Below are 19,695 nucleotides of genomic sequence, written 5' to 3'. Positions count from 1 at the left end.
CCACCTATATATTCAATGCGAATGTATGTTTGTATTTGTCCGGGAATCACAGCCAATCCAATGAATAGATGTTGCTGAAAATTTTCATGTAGGTTTTTAAGGCACAAGAAATGGTTATGGTATCCATTTTGTTGGACTTCAAGGCCATATTAGCCTTTAAATTGTATTTTATAAAAAAAAAACACTGACAAACAAATGACTACTTCTTATAAAACAAAAAAATAAATAGCGTGAAGTTCTAAGAATTATTCTCGCTGGGTGTTGCACACTTTAAAAAAAGTAGATTATAAGGTTTATAGATGAGAAAAAGAAGAGCATTTAACAAAAGATTTTTGACAATAAAATGAAATTTAGGCAAAACGACAGTTCAACTAGAATATTTTTTCTTCTCTAAACCTTATAATCTCCTTTTAAAAAAAAGTTGCAAAAATATATAACAATCTGCTAGGAGAATAACTTATAAAAATATATATAAAAAATTAGTAGCAGTTTTATTTATCACATGTGTAATTTTCGAGTAGTTAATCAATAAAGATTTTTTTTTGCCTACATTGGTGGAAATCCTCTTCCCACCTTCAGGTAAGCTGGTCTCCCTAGAATGTTTTTTTTGTTTTTGTTTTACTTAGAATCTTTCAGCCAGGGTTTGATTGAGACAGACAATGTGGATAAGCGCCCATCAATGCGTTTTAAAACACTTTTTTAAATGAATTTCGGAATCGATTAAAGAAATATGCTCTGAGGCGCCATTTTTCATATTTTGCAAATGAAAGTTTCGTTTTCGTCAGGATTTCGTCTTCGCTTTGAAATGAATAACGTTTTATGAAGGAAAAATGGCACAACATGTAAAAATCCCCTTAAATGAAAAATATAATGAAAAACAGAAACCCAAATTATTTATATAATAAAAAAAATAAAACGAAAATATAAAATCCAAAATATCCTAACTTAAAAAAAAGCAAGAATCAATTTATTGTGAAATTGATTATTTTCAAAAGATTAACTAAAACTTCACCACAAGCAAAGAGTTATTTCTTTTCAAAATCAAAATATGGTCACCTTAGTTATTAAATAAAGGATACCAACTGATATTTTATGTTTTAAAATGTCGCAAATAAAACGACAAAAATCCTATTTTATTAAAATACTTAATCCTAAACAATGGAACGACGTAGTTCAATGGACAACCCAATCGGGGAAAAAATTCTCCTGAACTCAATTGGGTTCTATACTTGATCGTTCCTTGAAATTCTTATGGTTAACAGGGGTGTACGGATGATTATATATAATACATTTTTTTTTTTTGGTGTGGGGTGCCTCGGTTTTTCGATTTTTTTTTGAAATTGTAATATTATTATGTTTACTAATTCTTAAAGTTGACATGTTTCTAATGAACAAATTACTTTTAAAAATTAGAAAAGGAAAAACGGTTGTTACCTGTGCTCTTTCTTCTTTTTTGTTCATTATTAAATTAGTCGTCGTGGTGTTAACATCTCTCTCTAAAAGAAGAATTATCACCTATCTTTGGTGTCAATTGATTCCGAAATGCACAATAAAATAAATATATATGAATTGATATATAATTATGATTTTCTCTGCCATAATGCTTTTTAAATGTAGATTGTTCTCCTCTTTATAGCTGTAATTCATTTTCTCTGCCCAAAATCATACAACAGGCAGCTGATATTAACAAGGGTTTTAATTCAGTAATACCATATGTCTCGTTCCTGCCTTCTTCTCGCACTCTTATTTTAATTTTTAGAACGGCATTTTCTAAATAAAAAGGCTAAGCCTTCTTGTTCCTCTTTAAATAAATTATATTTCATTTAATCACGTTTTAAGAAAGCAATATACCTTTCCACTAAAATGACCTTTTTAGAAAGATATTTTCTCATTTTACTCAAATGACCTTTTTTAAGAGAAACTTCTAATTTCTTTTTTCAATCAAGCACAAACCAGGTCCTGCCTCGAGTCATGTAATGAAGAGAAAATATGAAAAAAAGGTTGTTATTCAATATGTGTAAAATGTTTGGTAGGTGAGAGTCCCATGTACTCATATATCTCCCCCCTCCTTCAATCACGTGTATTAATTTGAGTTGGTTTCTTTTCTAAGAGTATTATTTTAAGCAAGTTTTGTATACAATAAATAATGTAAGATATGACTTCATGATTAGGTCTAGCCAAACCTTTTAGTAACAATTCTTTTTGATGGATTATACATTTTTATGACTCTAAATGAAAGGTTAGGCTTTAAACTCATTCGTCCTTCAGTATCATTGTTACCTTTCAAGATCACATATGTAGTGAGCTAACACAAACACAATCTACAACAAAAGGAAAAAAAAGAAAATTGCCCAATTTACTCTTTGTAATATTTTATTTACAAACAGCTTCATATTAGGGGGCCTTAAAATCCAAATCCAATCCAATGATGTACTCCAATGACGAATATGACTTCTTTGTGAATAAATAAATCAGAATTCATTCTATTGTATTATGGAATTGTGTTTTTGACAGCATATCTACGTATATTGTACACCTTCACTCACAATTAATCGGGATCCCATATGGGAAATTAATTCATATATAGCTTCATCAATCAAAAAATATCGAAAACAGATATTAAAAATACTCGTTATGGTATTTGTATGGAAGTTTGATACCCTTTAGCAATATTAAATCTCCAAAATTTATTTTTTATTTCCCTTGTTATTCATTGTCTAAGTATTTGTACAATTGATTTTGACACTCCACATAAGAGTAATTTCTATTATTTTAGCCACTTGAAATAAACTTTAGGACGGAGCTCTGAGACTTAGTTGATACAATATAGAGGCCTTACAGTGTTTTTAATCGTTTGAGAATCCAAATTATTTCGTCGGGCATCAATTTTTTTCCTTCTTCAAAAAAAAAGTAGGATTATATACTTATATATCATTTGAGAAAATGAACTAAAATCAAACTTTTGAAATTCAGCAGCATAAATTTTAAATTGAAACTTTTGAATTCCTTTATTAGAAATAGAGTTAAAAAAGTCATTTTCAAATAGCTATAGAGGTAAAAAAAATGCCCTTTAAAGACTGAAACTTTACAAACACGCCTTTATCATTCAAATACAACAGAAGATCGAATTAACCAATCACTTTAAAAAATGGACATCCTAGTACACACGCTAAAATAAAACTTTAGAAGAAGTTGACCTTTTTGTGTCCTTTGACCTTAAAAATGTACTTTATTAACTTTAAATGTTATATAGCTATAGATTTAAGCAAAAAAAAGGCTTTTATGATTACGACATTCGCAAGTGTCAGCTTATTACTTTCTAATAAGCTGAGTCCCTCGGCTTTGCTCATTGTAACGTCCTCACAATACAAGGATGGATGATAAAATGGCTCATCTCCAAAGTACAAAGTATAATATAGGCAGTGGAGCACAAGGACCAAGAGCTCCCTTCGTAGTTCCAGATTACGTCTCTCAGGCAATTATAATCCCTAACTCCTCCCTCTCCATCGGGGGGAAATATAATAATTCACAATATTTATAGAATGTTTACTAATAATTATTTGTTTAAAAACTATCTCAAAATCCTCTTTTCATTATATGATTTACCAGGGGGCGTCCGCAGAGGGTGGGCTGGTGTGGCTGTAGCCTCCCCTTCCCAAATATCCAAATTACCCAAACAAATAGTTTATCAGTTTTTTTTCCAAAAATTTAATTTTTTGTAGATAGATGGAGATTCATGAAATTATTTTAAAAAAAAATTGTAATATTTGAAATTATTTTTTCAAAAAATTTATTATTTGACATTTTTTTTTTCAAAAAAGTTATTTTTTTTGTGAACAGATTTTGATTTCTCAAATATATTTGTGAAAAGGTATGAATTTTCGAACTTTGTTTCCAATTTTTTTTTGTGAATAGCTGTTGGTTTTTGAAATTTTTTTCCAAAAATTTAATTTTTTGGGAATATGTATGGGCTTTTGAAATTTTTTTCCAAAAAATTTAATATTTTAATTTTAATTTTTTTAATAGCTTTGGATTATGAAAATTTTGTTCATTTTTTAAAAAAATTTTTTAATAAAATTCCAAAAACCAAGCCCCTCTCCCCCCAAATATAATTCTGCGTACTCCCTTGTTTACGTATCATATTTAGGGGGGTTAGTTACAAATTTGTGCTAATTTAAGTACAATTTGCGACAAACCTAATAGATTTATCGAAATAATTTGTTATAATAGAAATTGACGATAATTTGTCTATGAATTTTATATATAATCACTTTTGAGTAAAATTATTTTAGCGTGTTTTTGTGTTGACGGATCACATATTATGTACATATTTCTTTAATGACAGAGCAAGAGAGAAGAGAGGTAATAATTATTAAAACTCTTGGAAATTATGAAAGCCATAACTACGATAATAATAATTAATTAATAATTAGATTACATTTTTTATAAATGAATGTGCCTTTAATCTAATTAATATTAATTAATGTACGTAGTTTCTCCATATTTTTTCATTTTGATAATAATTGTATCTCTTTTAATTAAATCAATATCGAATTCTAGATTAATTAATTACGTACATTAAGCAGTAGAATACTTTTCTTTAAACTTAGTCTTTTACATACATCATTTACAGTAATTCCTTGACATACGAGTTAATTAGTTCCTGGATAGAGTTCGTAAGTCAAATCAATCTATCCCATTACATATATGGACCGATGGATTTGGTTCTTACTCGCGTCCATCACATACGGCTAAAAATGTTTTACTTCCCGGGCTTATATTCATCAGCAGATGTGTTGTGTGGGTCCTTATTTATTCAGTTAAGTCCTTTCCAGCATAGAGTATGTTCAATCGGTCCTTGGTGCTGATACTGATGACTGTTAGTCCTTGGGACTTTCATAGGAATATCAATGGTTTAGTAAGGCAAATGAGATATATGAGATATTGGTATATTATTACAGAAGCACATATCTTGCAATCTATTGAAATCTGTACACTCAATTGTTCAATAACTAATGAAGGTTGATTGATTGAAATTAATTTATATTTTATATATTAAAGCATAAATAATTAGTTACAAAACAAAACAAACTTGAGGTCTCTAGCTTAGGCACAAGTCCAGAAAATGAAACTTGAACGTGATTGATGAATTCGCATTTGCGCACTCCAAGCAGTTAGGCGTCTCCAAGACTACCGTCTACGCTGTCATCAAGTCCAAACGATGGAAAGGAAGAATGCTCTGTTAAGAAGGCCAAACTGGATTTGGAGGAGTAAAATAAAACAGCCTAGGCAAATTCCCTCTTGTCTATAAGGGCCCTTGCAAGATATCTCGAGGTTTCACAGAAGAATGTCCAGAGAGCTTTAAAAAAAAGTGGGTTGAAAGAGCTTTCTTACTAGAAAATTAAATATTAAATCATTTTTTTTAAATTTTAATATTTTAAATTTTATTTATTTTTTTCAAAAGTTTAACTTTTCAATTTTTTTTGAGAATAACTATGGATTTTCCTAAGAAATTCTTCAATTCTTTCAAATTGAAATTTAATTAATTTGTGAATAACTATAGACTTTTTAATTTTTTTTCCAAAAAATTTAATTTTCTGTTAATTGCTATGGATTTTTAAAATTTTTGGAAAAATATTTGAAATTTAATTTTTATTTCCAAACAATTTAACTTTCTATGAATAACTATAGATTTTTGAAATTTCTCCCCAAAAAAATTAATTTTTTGTGAAAAGGATTTAAAATAAATAAATAAATAATAATAATAATCCTGCGGACCCCACCGAGAAACCAAAGTGTGTGTCAAAATTCGTATTTTAGGCACTTGTATCTTAAGTTATTTGTATATTTATTTATAAAATCACTAATTTCTAGTCTGATATAACATTGAGATATCAACATTAAACGATTTCTTTTACAAACTATGAGAGATATCTATTCAATACCGATTTATTTATAAGTTGTATAAATTTCAATCTCGAAAGGAAATCTGAAAATTAAGTTCTTTATAAGCATATATATGGGCAAAAACTTCAAGCAGACTTTTCATTGCACAGTTTAACTCATTTCATACAATATTTTACTAATATTCCAGAGTATTTGCTCGAAATAAACCAAAGATTTATGTATCGACCTTCCATCCAATGGTGAATGGATGTTTATCAGGTTTGGAGATACAACAAAAAAATGAGAGTTAGTCATACTTCCTATGCATTTTTGAGTGTTTCAACGGGATAATATGAGCGAAGAATGGTAAAAAAGACGAACCTTAATAAATAAAAATAAAAATTAAAAAACCCAATTTTGTATTTTACTTAATGCTTGTTTTTGTTGATTTAACTAACGAAGATAAGAAAATAACACTATTCAATGACGTCATTTATATTATTTTGATCACCAACGTGATCTAATCAAACCTTTTATGAACAATCTTTCCCGCCTTTGGAGTTTCATCGGACAAAGTCTTTGTTGTGATGATGGACTAAGCATCTTTTTTTTTATTGAAGCTTATAAATACTTATATTATATAATAAAAAATATGTATGTAGATTAATTGAGTTATAAGTAAAATAAATAAACATTTTAGTTTACAATTATTCCCCTCCTGAAGAATCTTTCAGTACGTGCTGATATACCGCAATAAAAAAAATATCGGGTAATTAATAAAACCTCATCAGATGTTGTAAAACAGATAAAAATAAAATATGAAGGGTAAAACGATTATGAATAATAAAACATTTAAGAAACAATAAAAAAACTGAATCCATAGTATAAAATTCGCCATCTTTTTGACATTGAATCAAATTTTAGGTCCCAAATCTTGCGTTGTCAATTTTCCGTGCGCCTTTCAAGATTATCCTTATTTTTTAAAGCAATGTTTATATGTATGCCTAGGGATCAATTTTCAGTGTTTGTGTAATATCTTAGGACTGTGTGACTACTTGATTAAAGAAATAACAATGTAGCAACGAACGTGTGTCGCTAACGCTCACTTTTCATACTATTATTAAAGCAAAGTTTCCTGCTAGTAATATATAATTCAGGATTATTTACTGATATCATTGTTTTGTCTTTCAGAAATAATCTTCCGTCTGTAGAACCATTAGCTAATTTATTAATAAAACATTCATTTATTGATACTGAAACGGTAATCTATATTCATATGTTGCCTCTCAACACAAAAAACAAACTATAATGATTATTCTCAAAATTGTCTCTGGATTATATCTGTATTCTTTGACGAATTATCCTCAATTTCTATCAACAAATTATTCAAATTAATCACTTGGAGGCGTTATAAAATGCACTTAAAACAGAACAAATACATCTTCAACATGAGAATATTAGAAATAGATAGATTTTATTTGAAAGACCATATAAACTTTTATTATTAACTTATTTATATCATGCAAATTTTGATAGATTCAGAACAATTTTTTCATAGTTTTACTATAAGCAATGTTGTAGAACACAAAATTTGCTGTCTATTACCAGTGATGGGCAAGATAACCTATCTTTTTAATTAGTTAAGTTAGAGTTAATTATTTTTTTATAACTAGTTGAATTAAACTTAATTTTGATTGTTTAGAAAATTAATTAGTTAAATTAAAGTTAAGTTCGATTTCATTTTTTAACTAGTTAAATATAAGTTAATTAACTTTAAATTTATTTTAATTAAATGAACTAACCCAACCTTGGTTAAGTTAAAAAATTAACTTCGATATTCAAAAATAAATATCTAAGTTAGTACATGGAGAGTTTTATCAAGGCGTTATAATAAAAATTATTCTGTTTATCTCTCTGCCTGAAATTTTCTCCACTTCCAACTGAACGATGAAGAAAAAAAACCAAATTTAAGTTACTAGTAAAATGGAAGTCAAAGACAGCTAAAATTTAAAATTTTTGAGTTTCTATCTAATTTTAAACTATATGTAAAATTATAGAAATTATTGGAGATAATATAAAAACGACATTTTCTACGACACTGAGCAAATATCATTTTTATCGATTTAATGTGGATTGACCCAGTTGGAAAGTTTAATAAATAAATAGTGTCGACACAGTTTTTAACTAAATCATCAGAGAACTAATGGTTAATTCCAGATAGTTTTATAGTATTTCAACTTAGAATAACAAAACTAATCTCACTTTAACTTATTTACAAGTTCAGTTGAAAGTTAATTTTGATAAATAAAAAATTAGGTAATTCAGTTGAAGTTAAAATGACGCTGTTTAAATAATTAACTGGTTAAGTTAAAAGTTAATTAACTTAACTTATTAAATTACCTGAGTTTGTTAAGTTGCATTAACTTGCCCCACTCTGTCTAATACGGACAAAAAATATTGTCTTAGTCCCCACCACGAGGAGCCAGTGCGAGAAGAGGATTGAGATAGCAACCCTCCCACGCACGGGATTGTGCCAGAGGTCCAACGGGGAGTAGACGAAGGCCTCGAGAAAGACGATTTACAATATTTTCCAAGCATGGAAGACATGGTGGTGACTAGAACAATGAATAGACTGCTAATTATGTGTTCTACAACATTGCTCATAAGAATTTCAAAAAATGACTCTTAGCCTCTCAAAATTTTAGTAATAGAGATGTGTAAATAATAGAAGTTGGCCTGGTAAGGGTCAATTAAATATCAAACATCTAATGTAGATTTAAAACTATAGTTAACATTCTTGGATATCTTAATTAATCCGGAAAGGTTGAATAAAAACCCAATTACTGAGCCATATACTCGAATATATGAAGTTGTTTGTATATGGAATTTCACAAAGGGTAAATAGGGAAATTGTTTTATTTTATTTTTGTCGTAAATTATTTTTATGTTAACTCACTGCATATGTGATCTTGAAAGGGGCAAATGATACCAAGGACGAATGTTTGAAGCCTATCTTTTTATTTAGAGTCATAAAGATGTATAATCCATCAAATTTCTTTGTTACTAAAGTGTTTGGCTAGACCTAATAGTGAAGTCATTGATCTTATCTTACATTATTTATTGTATGAAAAACTTGCTAAAATGAAAACGCTTTGATATGAAAACAGCCCAAATTAATGCACGTGATTGAAGGGGGAGAGAAATACATGGGACTCTCACCTTACGATCATTTTACACGTCTAGCAATACAAACTCTTTTTTTCATATTTTCTCTTCATCACATAACTCTAGGCAGGACCGGCCTTGTGGTTGATTGAAAAAAGAAAATGGAGTTATTTCTCTTTAAAAAAAGGTCATTTGAGTAAAATGAGAAAACATCTTTTTAAAAAAAGGTCATTACAAAAAGGAAAGGTATATTCTTTTTAAAAAAAAAACAGCCGTTATATAGAATATGAATATGATGAAAAGGTAGGCTTGGCTTTTCTTTTAAAAATCCCAATCTAAAATTTAAGAACAAATAAATATTACATTAAAAAAAAATAGACAAATATTATTAAAAAAAGAGCCCTTAAAAAAGTAAGGGCTCCTCATTTTATTTTATAAAAAAAAATATGGGGTGAAAATATTTTAACTTCTACCAAATTTTCAGATTGGGATTTCTGTCTCATAAAATTTGCTTTGCATAGTACCCACAATAATTAAAGGGGTCTTTGACTCCAGGTGTTTGACATATTCAATATGAGGGGGAAATTGCATTTCCCCCTCTTTATTAAATATATTATTTTAAATTTGTTTTGTCCTCGAAAAAGTGATCATATACTTCAATCCACTCCAAAAATGAGATGCCGACATTATTTTCATTTTTTTTAGTAGTATTGATTACAAATTTATCATATATGTATAACTTATTAGTGGTGTATCGAATAGGGATATGAACATTTGAATTTGGTTATATACCATTTAAATTTTGTACAACCGAATATCATATATATAAATTTGTTTGTACGAACGTGGATACAATATACCCAATATAAAGTCCAAAGCTGTTATTGAACCATTTTTGAGGTGATCGTTTCTCAAAAATTTGTATAAAAATTTTGATACAACTAAAATTTAACGTCTTAAAATGTCGCCCATAGAACGAAAAAAACAACAACTTGAATGCTACAAACTGAATCCAAAAGAATGGAGCCACTTAGCTCAATGGACAATGCCCTCGGGAGAAATTATTAATTATGCAGGGCTTTTTTATATAAGAACATTTCAAATGAAGAAATATTCCATTTTTCTCCAAATACCTTTTTTAGAAAGTAAAATGCATAGCCTAATAGAAGTGCAAGGCCAACAGTGGCTGCATCGGTAGGTTACAGTGCCCTTCCATTTCCAGTCTCCAAAATACACATATTTATAGAAGAAACACGTATCATTTGCAAATTGCATATTTGAATTAAGGTATATTCGGTACATTACTTTTACATATAGACCTTTGACCTTCAAATCCCTTTTACTCTCATTCATTTAGATTAAAGCTTATAACTCCTTTGTTTTTATGCAGAACCATTTCAAAAATAAAGAAAACTACACAAGTAACTTGAATTATTATTAGTCTTCATTTATTTCTATCTGCAAATATTTTAAACTTATATGCATGCTACAAAAGTATTACATATATATATATATTGATATATATAATTAGGGTGGCTTGTTTTTCTACTTTTTTTGTTTAATTTCGATTAGGATGAGTACGGAAAAGTTGTCGTCATGTCATATGGAAAGAAATATCCCATACAAATTTTTACCTCACTAACACAAATATTTACAATTTAAAGAGTAGGATTTAAAACTTGCAATAGCATTTAATTACGATCCACTCCCCCATTATTTGAAATTTCGAGATTGATTACACAGCTAAATCAGAGTACCAACAAAAATAAGCAATTTTTTGTTTTAATCCCATGTCTCTAAGTGTAAAACTGTTGGAGTAACAACGTACAGCTAAGACTAACAAAACTTCTGTCGAAATAATATGGTTGACTTCTTGCCTACTTCGATAGGGCTCTCCTCCAGCCCTGAAGTAACCCCTAGACTTTGACTAGCTTAACCCTTGAAAAAAATGTTGACTCTGCTCCTCTCATCCAAATTTAGATTCGCTCCGATCCGCCAACATGACAGCGTCTTTCAACATGGACACGCCCTTCATCGTCAAGAGCTACCAATCTGTTTACTGGCGTGTAGACGCTGTTATTGTTTGTTAAGGAGGACATGGTGAATTAAAATCAATAGTTAAATATAGTATTTCAACGTATCACAAATACGTTTTGAGTTGTCTTATCTTGATTCCATAAAAATCCCGCTTTTTATTATTTAATCATGCTACTGGAAGTTTTGGGTTCGCAACACTGTATTTCTTGTCAGATGTCGATTCTTTTTCTTTGGTTCCCTTTATCAGTGTTCTGAACGTTGATTAGTTGAATTATAATTAACTCTTGCTATTCTACAGGGTTGCCTAGATAAATCCGGACAAAATTCAATTGATAATAACACTGGTATCCATACACTGAGTTCACATTTGAATGTCTCAATTAAGAGTTTGCAGTCTTGTGTATGTATAATATTCTTCCTTTTTGTTTGAAAACATCTTCGAGGCATGGAGCAAACCAAAAGATCCACTGTCCTCGAACTCGCTTGTGCAGGCCATGGAGCAGTAGCTATCATCAAGCACATGGGATACACCAGGAGCACTGTCTACGACATCTACACCATGTTCAAAAATGAGGAAAAGGAGGAAAGATCAGGCCTGAAGAGGATCGTGACCTCTGATCGATCCTTGATTCAGACTACACTGGCCAGGAGGAAGGGTGTGGCTCGCAGGAACATCCAAAAGGCAATGAAGGAGTCAAGTATACTTGAATATTACTCTATAACCAACTATACAACTTCCATGAGCTCACCCTTTAACTGAATTAAAAAGGTGAATTCTGCGAAGGGAAGAAAAAGTAAGTGACATTTTGTATGTAGGAATTTACTCAAAGTAACAGAGGGGGTTCACACTTTGGAATTTGTATATCTTTGGGGCACAGGCAAAGGCTGACATTGTAGAATAATGGCATTTTGAATAGTTAGTATTATTTTTGTATATAAATTTAAAAGACAGTTTTTTTCGTATGACCTTTTTTCAGATTATTGAAGGTTATTTTCTTGTTATAATGAACAACATGCAAAATATAAAATAGCTTGAAAAATCAAATTCCAGGCTTTTGTCATCCAAAACAAAACAGCACCAACTTCTGATCTTTATAAGCCTTCACCAACGCTAGCACCTTATCCGCTCCATCCAATTCTTGATCTTACTCAACCAGCACCAAAAAATCCCTGGCTGTTAAAAGCTAGCGCCAAAAGACTTGAATCTTATTAGCCAGCTACATTTCCATACAAACTGGCCCCTTATAAGCCAGCGCCATACATGCCTGTCCCTTATAAACCAGTTTATGTACCATAAAAAACTTTCTCGTGTAAACCAGCTCCTTCAAAGCCTACCTCAACTCCTGCACCAAAAACCTTGCTGCATTCTAGCCTCTACCATCACTTGAGCCCTAACAATCATCCCCAGTACCTTATCAACCAGTACCAACTCCATACAGGCCTCAACCATCTTCTGAATGCAACAAACTTGCTCAAGCGCCATATAAACAAGCCCAGTTCCATATAAGCTAGCTTCTAAGCCATATAAACTTACTGCAGCATCATATAAACCAGTCATTGTAGTTGGCTTTGTACAGTCTAAAATAGTATATCTTTGGTGCAGACTAAAGATGACATCCTAGAGTAATGACATTTTGCATAGGTCACATTATTTTCTTAAAACATGACATGACAACTTTTCTGCTCTAGTATTAATGATAATAGTTTGACAATAGTTGAAAAACAACTCGTCCTAAATGTTGTGCATAAAGGTAGTTTGCTTCTCTCTTTTTCATGTATCTACATAATAATATTATTTACAATCTAACTACTTGATTTATGTTCATAAAATAAAATGACAGAAATGCTCAGTCTGTTGTTCATTTCAACCCCTTATTTCTACACTGTGTACGTATGATTTAGATAATCTTTGTTCTCAGTTACTTACTTATTTTTTCCCTTCTTCTTCAAAAGGAATTACAAATGAGGCCATGTTGAATAAATATACATAATATTATACTTCACCCCTCAGCTGTTGTTTCTCTTATTCACATATTATTTAAAAAAAACAACTACATAATAATAATTGGCTCCTTATACTTATATATCTTGTACTCTAACAAACGTATGTATTTGAACGAATACTTTCTAACTCTTGAGTGTGTAGGTGTTTGTTTTGGTATAAAAACCATTCATGCATTAAAGGGATATTTATGAGAAGATAAGTTTTTAAAAGGACATACATATCTTGTTCCTCCATTAAAGTTCGTGCAACTCCAGAGTCTTTTGCAAAAAGAGAAACAAACACGAGGGAATTGTTGCTATTGTATTTAGTACATAATCAAAATAAGAAAATATTAATAATTGCAGGATGGCGCAAAGATCTGTTGCCAAAGTAACAAGCAACCATGTAAACAAAACTCATACGTATCAAAGCTTTAAACCAAGTTGCCAAACGATAATGGGATGATTAATGTCTGTTCAAATTTAGTTGGCTATTTTGTACACTAAAGGGACTGAGGGTGCTGATAACTACTTTATAAATCATTACAGAACCTCCATGAAATCACCATTTTAATAACGCATGAACTTAGTTTACTTAGATTAGTTAGTAAGCAAAGTGAGAGAGAGTGGGGTGGTCTGGTGGAAAAATAATACAACTACTGCCATTATAATATTATCTACATATTATACAATAAAGGTTTACGTCACCAACATAGAGGGCACTGCGAAAATTCTTCTCAGCATGGACCATTTTGTTCAAATAACTATATTTTAGTTTGCTCATGTCCTATTGAATATTAACTGGGGTAATTTTCCGAAAAGAAGTCAATATTGCGTTTGTCACGAGGAAAAATGATAAAGTAATGTCATTTGTGGTACACAGTGCCTAAAAAAATTTGAAATTTGAAGATGACGCTCTTTTTGTATTTTCTGCCTGAAGCATAATTATTTTATTTACAAAGCTGATATTTTTAATTCTTGAAGAGGGAGAATCATAAGTATAAAATCATTACAAGTGCATGATTAGACGAAAACCAACACTGGTGATTCGTTGGAATTTATAAGTGTAAGTCCTTGTTAGATTCGAAGTAGAATTGAGGATCAACATAGATGTAATTCCTAGCCATATTATGGTTAGATATGGAGTGGGGTTTGTCAATATTTCCTTTATATCATAGCTGCTAACAGCTAATCGGATAAAACGCCATGACAGCTAAGCTGCTCCTCTCCAAAATATTCGTCAAATTGTGAGGCTGCTCACGTTAATTATAAGTTCATTAAACATAAAGGTATTTAATATCACTTGATTCTTTGGTTCTACCGGGCCGTGCAAAATTATTTACCGATGATGTAAATATACTTTTTAACAGGTTTTGTGGCAACCAATCTGATTGTTTCGTATTTTTACTGTTAAAATAAACAAAAATCCTTCCTGTGAGAGCGTAACAACTTCCACTCGTGAGACCATGTCCAATCAGGAAACAAAGAGGATCGAAATTGCAGCCCTCCTCCGAGCGGGAGTGCCTCATAACAACATTAAGGAACAGGTTGGGGCCTCGTTGAAGACAATTTACAACGTTTACAAGCGCTTGGAGGCTGGGGGTGGTCTCAAGCATTCCCCTGGGGCTGGCAGGAAGCCCACTGTCTCAACAAGGCAAGTAAAGGCAGTGTTCAAGAGGACTCCCATCAGGTCCATTGCCGACATGGCCAGAAAGATGGGAACGTCGACATCAACTGTTTCAAGGGCATTGAAAAGGGCTGGAGGAAAGTCCCTGAGGCGTACTGAACGCCCTCTGCTAACTGAACGTCAGCGAGAAGTCAGACTTGAGCGTGCCAAAAAAATCTTGAATGATATCAAGAGCTCATCAGGACGCATCATCATTTTTTCAGATGTGAAAACTTTTACGGTCGATCCTGTTTTCAACAGGCAAAATGACCGTGTTGTGAGCTTTGGAGATGTTTGGAGATCCAACGGGAAGGCCATGAAGCCGGCATGGTTTCCCACTGGCTACAGACTAACAGCGGAGGATTATGTGAAGATTCTGGGGTCCAAGGTCCTTCCGTGGATCAAATCCATAGTCGGCAACTCTCCTTGGGGTTTTCAACAAGATGGAGCACCCGCCCACGCTTCCAAGAAAGCTCAGGAGTGACTCAAGGACAACATGAACTTTTGGCCCAAGGACTACTGGCCCCCTCAGAGCCCAGATCTGAACCCACTAGACTTCTCTATCTAGGCGCACGTGGATACCAAGGCCTGCAAAAAACGACACAAGAACATAAATGCCTTAAAGGCTGCTGTCAACAAGGCCTGGGCCTCCATGGACGCCGATTACATCCAGCAAGTCTGTGGCAGCTTCAGACGTCGCCTGACCAGTGTCATTGAGTCAAATGGTGGCTACATTGATTAAATTTGATCACAAACTATTTTATTATTCTAAAAATGTATGAATAAATTGTTTCTCAAGTCATTCGAAATGTCATTATGTCCGCAATATGTTCTGAACAAAAATCGGTAAATAATTCTGGACGGCCTGGTACCTCGAAAGATACATCTTGCAGTGAAAAATGATTTCTCCTAAACCAAGGAAATCGCCTTATGTTAATATGCACGTTTTTTTGCTTTGTTTTAAAGCTTTGACATGAACCATAACTCAATAGTGTATGTCATAAATAACTATTAGAGTACTCAGGTTGTATGAACTCAGTTGCAAAAAACGTGTTTCCAAGTCAGCTGTCGCTGGTGGTAATATATTTCACGATGACAAAAATTGCATATTAGTAAATAGAAAACTATCGGGTATAGCAAATTAAAAAAAATCAATAATATTTGCATGATGGCGCAGATATAATAATCTGTTTGTATACAAATAAGCATACTAATAGTCGCAAGATGGGGCCATTATCATCGGGTATGAAAACAAACTCCCAATAAGTAAAAAACGCTCATGTCTCAATGAATTTATATAGAAAATTACTTACAAAACTTCTCAAAAAAAGATATAGTCCTAACCTTTTTAAATTAAATATTATCAAAAAAAAAAAAAAAAAAAAATTATACCCAGCAGCATTTTTTGTAGCATAAACTAACACAACTTTAAAAACTGGAAAACGATGCAAAGATTCTGAGTCTAGTAAACAAACAAACAATTTATTAAAGTCCTTACCCCATTAAAAAACTTTTTTAAGGACATTAAAGACGGGTCAGGTTGGAATAATATATGAAAAAGGATTATTGAACCTATTAGTCCTAAATAATGACACTGTAATGTATGATCAAGGCTAAATCAATTTTAGATGGATTATAATATATCTTTTTCTTGGTATAATTTATGAGCAATTCGAAACCCAACTCATTGAGTAATTATCCTTTTAAGTAAATAGTAATTTTATATATCCTAATTGAAAACACTGAGTCTCAATCCTGATTATTCAAGGTTATTCCAAAGTTAATTATATATTATATTAAAATAAAAGGTCACCATTTTTAAGGAAATATTGAGGTTTCTCTAATATATAAAATGCTAATAACCAGAGTGTATAATTAATTGAAATTTAGTACATTATTTTTGGATTGATAAAGACTTAAAAAACAAAACAATGTCATCAAAAAAGGATTTTTCATTATTTTTGGAATATACATGTGAATTTGTATGGGACTGTAGTCTTAAATTAGGATCAAAACAATCATAGTTATAGATATTTCTTAAATGCCAGTTTTAAAAAATCACAAAATTAGTTAGCCAGAAAAAAATACCCCAAAAAAATATCAAAGAGTCGAAATAAGGAGGAAGATGTAGAATTGAGGATTCCACATACGTAGTACATATGTTTCTTATAAAGGGGGACTCAGCTAAAAATGTATTAATGTAGGGGGGCCTTGGCATAGTAAAGTTTAAGAAACCTTGGTTTAAAAAATATTGTAGTTATCATATTAAGGCCCCAGCAAGCTTAGTAGTGGACCTGGATCCATAATCTACCCCACACCTTCCCTCTTTTTTCTACACCGTCTGGTGCCTAAAACTACTTTGCCAGATCCAATCCATAAGAAACCCTTATCTATTTGAAAATTCGGTACAGTTCTATCACTCTGGTGACATAAAAAATCATTGGAAACACAGCAATTATACAAAAAATAACAAAAAAAAATTCAGAAAATGGACTTATTGAAAATGCTAATTTATTTTTTTTAATAATATATTGTATTTACTTTATGTATTCTATGTAGGAACAAAATCACTAGAACCAAGACCGATAAGCAGTATATTGTGGTCTCGGTTCGACTTTGTAATTTTCGGTTCAAGAACCAGAACTACTTGAACCACTAGACTGATAAGGGCACAACCTTGGAAAACAGTTATTTTTATGTAAATAGAGATTTGATCAAGCTTTATTAGACTGGATAACATGTCCCAGAGATATTGAATGTACTAGACCTCTTTGGATATAAAAGTCAACACTACTTAAACTGAATATTTTCGTCGAAGTGGCGGACAATTACGGTAAAAATTTCCAGTTTTTCAGTTGTACGTCGAGTAAAGTTCGATTTAGGACAATCAACCAATATCTAAGTTCAATCGACTTGAATAATTTTCACACATGTGTAATGTGATGTGCCCTCTTTCATACACGATCAATTCTTCTTCTTTTAATAAGAGAAGAGTGTCTATATAGTGTGTCCCTGCGAATCAAGAACGAATTTTCCCGAGCTCAACTTTATCAAGATTCTCAAAAAGTATATGATGTAAGATAAAAAGACTTACTATATTTTTATAATTTCATATTAACAATTACATCTCAATGTGGCCACCCTTGGTCTCTATCACTGCACAATCCTAGGCTTGAAGGCCTTACAGGCCTTCTTCATATTTTCCTACAACATGTCAGCCCACTCCTTCTCCTTGACAGACGTTAGGACATTCATATGGGAGGGATTACAAGCCTTCTTCTCGATGGTACTTCAGATCCTAGAGTCAAAAGGTTTGTAGTCTGGTGAGGACGGAGGACATATTGAACAGGGCCATAGTTTGCCAAGTTACATCACTTTTGAGTATTTAAACTTCCAGGCTTGCTCTCAAGATTCTGATTGTCTTCAGTTAGCTTTTTAATCTTGGAAATGAGCCTCTTGGAGTAAAGGAAGATGTGAGAGATTCCGTGATAACCCACTCTCACGTCAAGAATTACTAACACACGATTTCTTTTGACTTCCATCTGTGTTGCTCTTGCTCTGATGAAAAAAAATTGTTTTACAAGAATTGTTAGTTTTCATTGCTCTACCAGTTGAAACGACGGGAAGAAATTGGTAAAGTATTTTTTCAGTCAATGTAACCTTTCCAAAGCTTCTTTCACAGTTCGCTAGGACAAGCTGCATGTAGTTCTATCAGACCTTTTAAGTGGTACAACAAATTTAACAAATCATCATAACTCGAATATTGTAAAAAGTTTTGATTATAGTTCGTAAAGTTAAATTTTTAAAAAGAAAAATGTAAGCCGAGCTCACGTAATTGTCAGAGAATTGTTCGCTTTAGTAAACAGGGACTTTTTTTTTTTAGTTGGACAAATAATCGAATCCAACTCTAATATTTTATCAGGATTGAGGATTATTCACATATAAAGAAGAGTTCATTTGAGTTCAACCAATCAACTTTCACAACACGTATGAGGGCAGGGAAAATAACAATAAAAGATCTACAGCTGACGACAAAATAAAAGAGTACATTTATATGTTAGTTTTTCCGTATATTTAAGCATATAACTTTGTGGACATAATGCCAATAAACAGAAAACACAGTGTGTAGAGCCCAGTGTTTAATTACATATTAAAAGGGGTTGTTTGTTTGTTAGGGTCAATTCCTTCTATTGCAACTAGAAATCTCCCCCCAATCCCATTTAGTAATTTTATATCTTCTTCCTAAATACAATACAGTATATTATAAACCCACATAAAAATTGATGAATCATCCTTCTAAAGTAGAAAGGTATTCTGAAGTTAGTTTGAAACAACTTTTATGTAGGTCAACATTACTTATGGAAACCCAACTCTTTTTACTGACTCGGTCCTTTAATTCTCTTTCACCAAAAAAGTTATATGGGAATAGGTGTTCCAACACTTTTTAGATTCCCTTGTTCAAAAATTTAATTTCTTATAAAAACTAGTCGAACTGGGAACTCGGATCCGTAATAAAAACTTCAAACATAACTAGGACTCGTGATAAAAAAAAACACTCACACAACAGTCCCATCGTTGAACTCATCAATAACTAAAAACTATTTTAAATGTTCAAAAAATATTTATTTTAATATAATGAAGCAAATTATTTATGTAGTTAATAGAGTTTTTTTTTTTTGGAATACGGAAAATTCATAAGTTTTTGAATTCTTTAGAGTAGTGATGAGCTGAGGACTTTAATCACAAACATAAGTACTCTCTTACACCCTTCATTTTACTTAATGAAGATGGAGAGTTTGAGTTAAATATACACTAAAACCGGTCAGTAAGAAACTGTACACAACAAATTGAGGAGAGGCACCAAACTTTCTTCTGCAACAATCAGTGAACCGACCTTAAGATCAGTTCGCTAAATGGAGAAATACTAACTTTTGAATGGCTGAGGGCATTCTGTTATT

This window comes from Lepeophtheirus salmonis, chromosome 3 (genome assembly GCF_016086655.4).
Source record: "Lepeophtheirus salmonis chromosome 3, UVic_Lsal_1.4, whole genome shotgun sequence".
Classification (NCBI taxonomy): domain Eukaryota; kingdom Metazoa; phylum Arthropoda; class Copepoda; order Siphonostomatoida; family Caligidae; genus Lepeophtheirus; species Lepeophtheirus salmonis.
Note: the sequence above shows the minus strand (reverse complement) of the source record.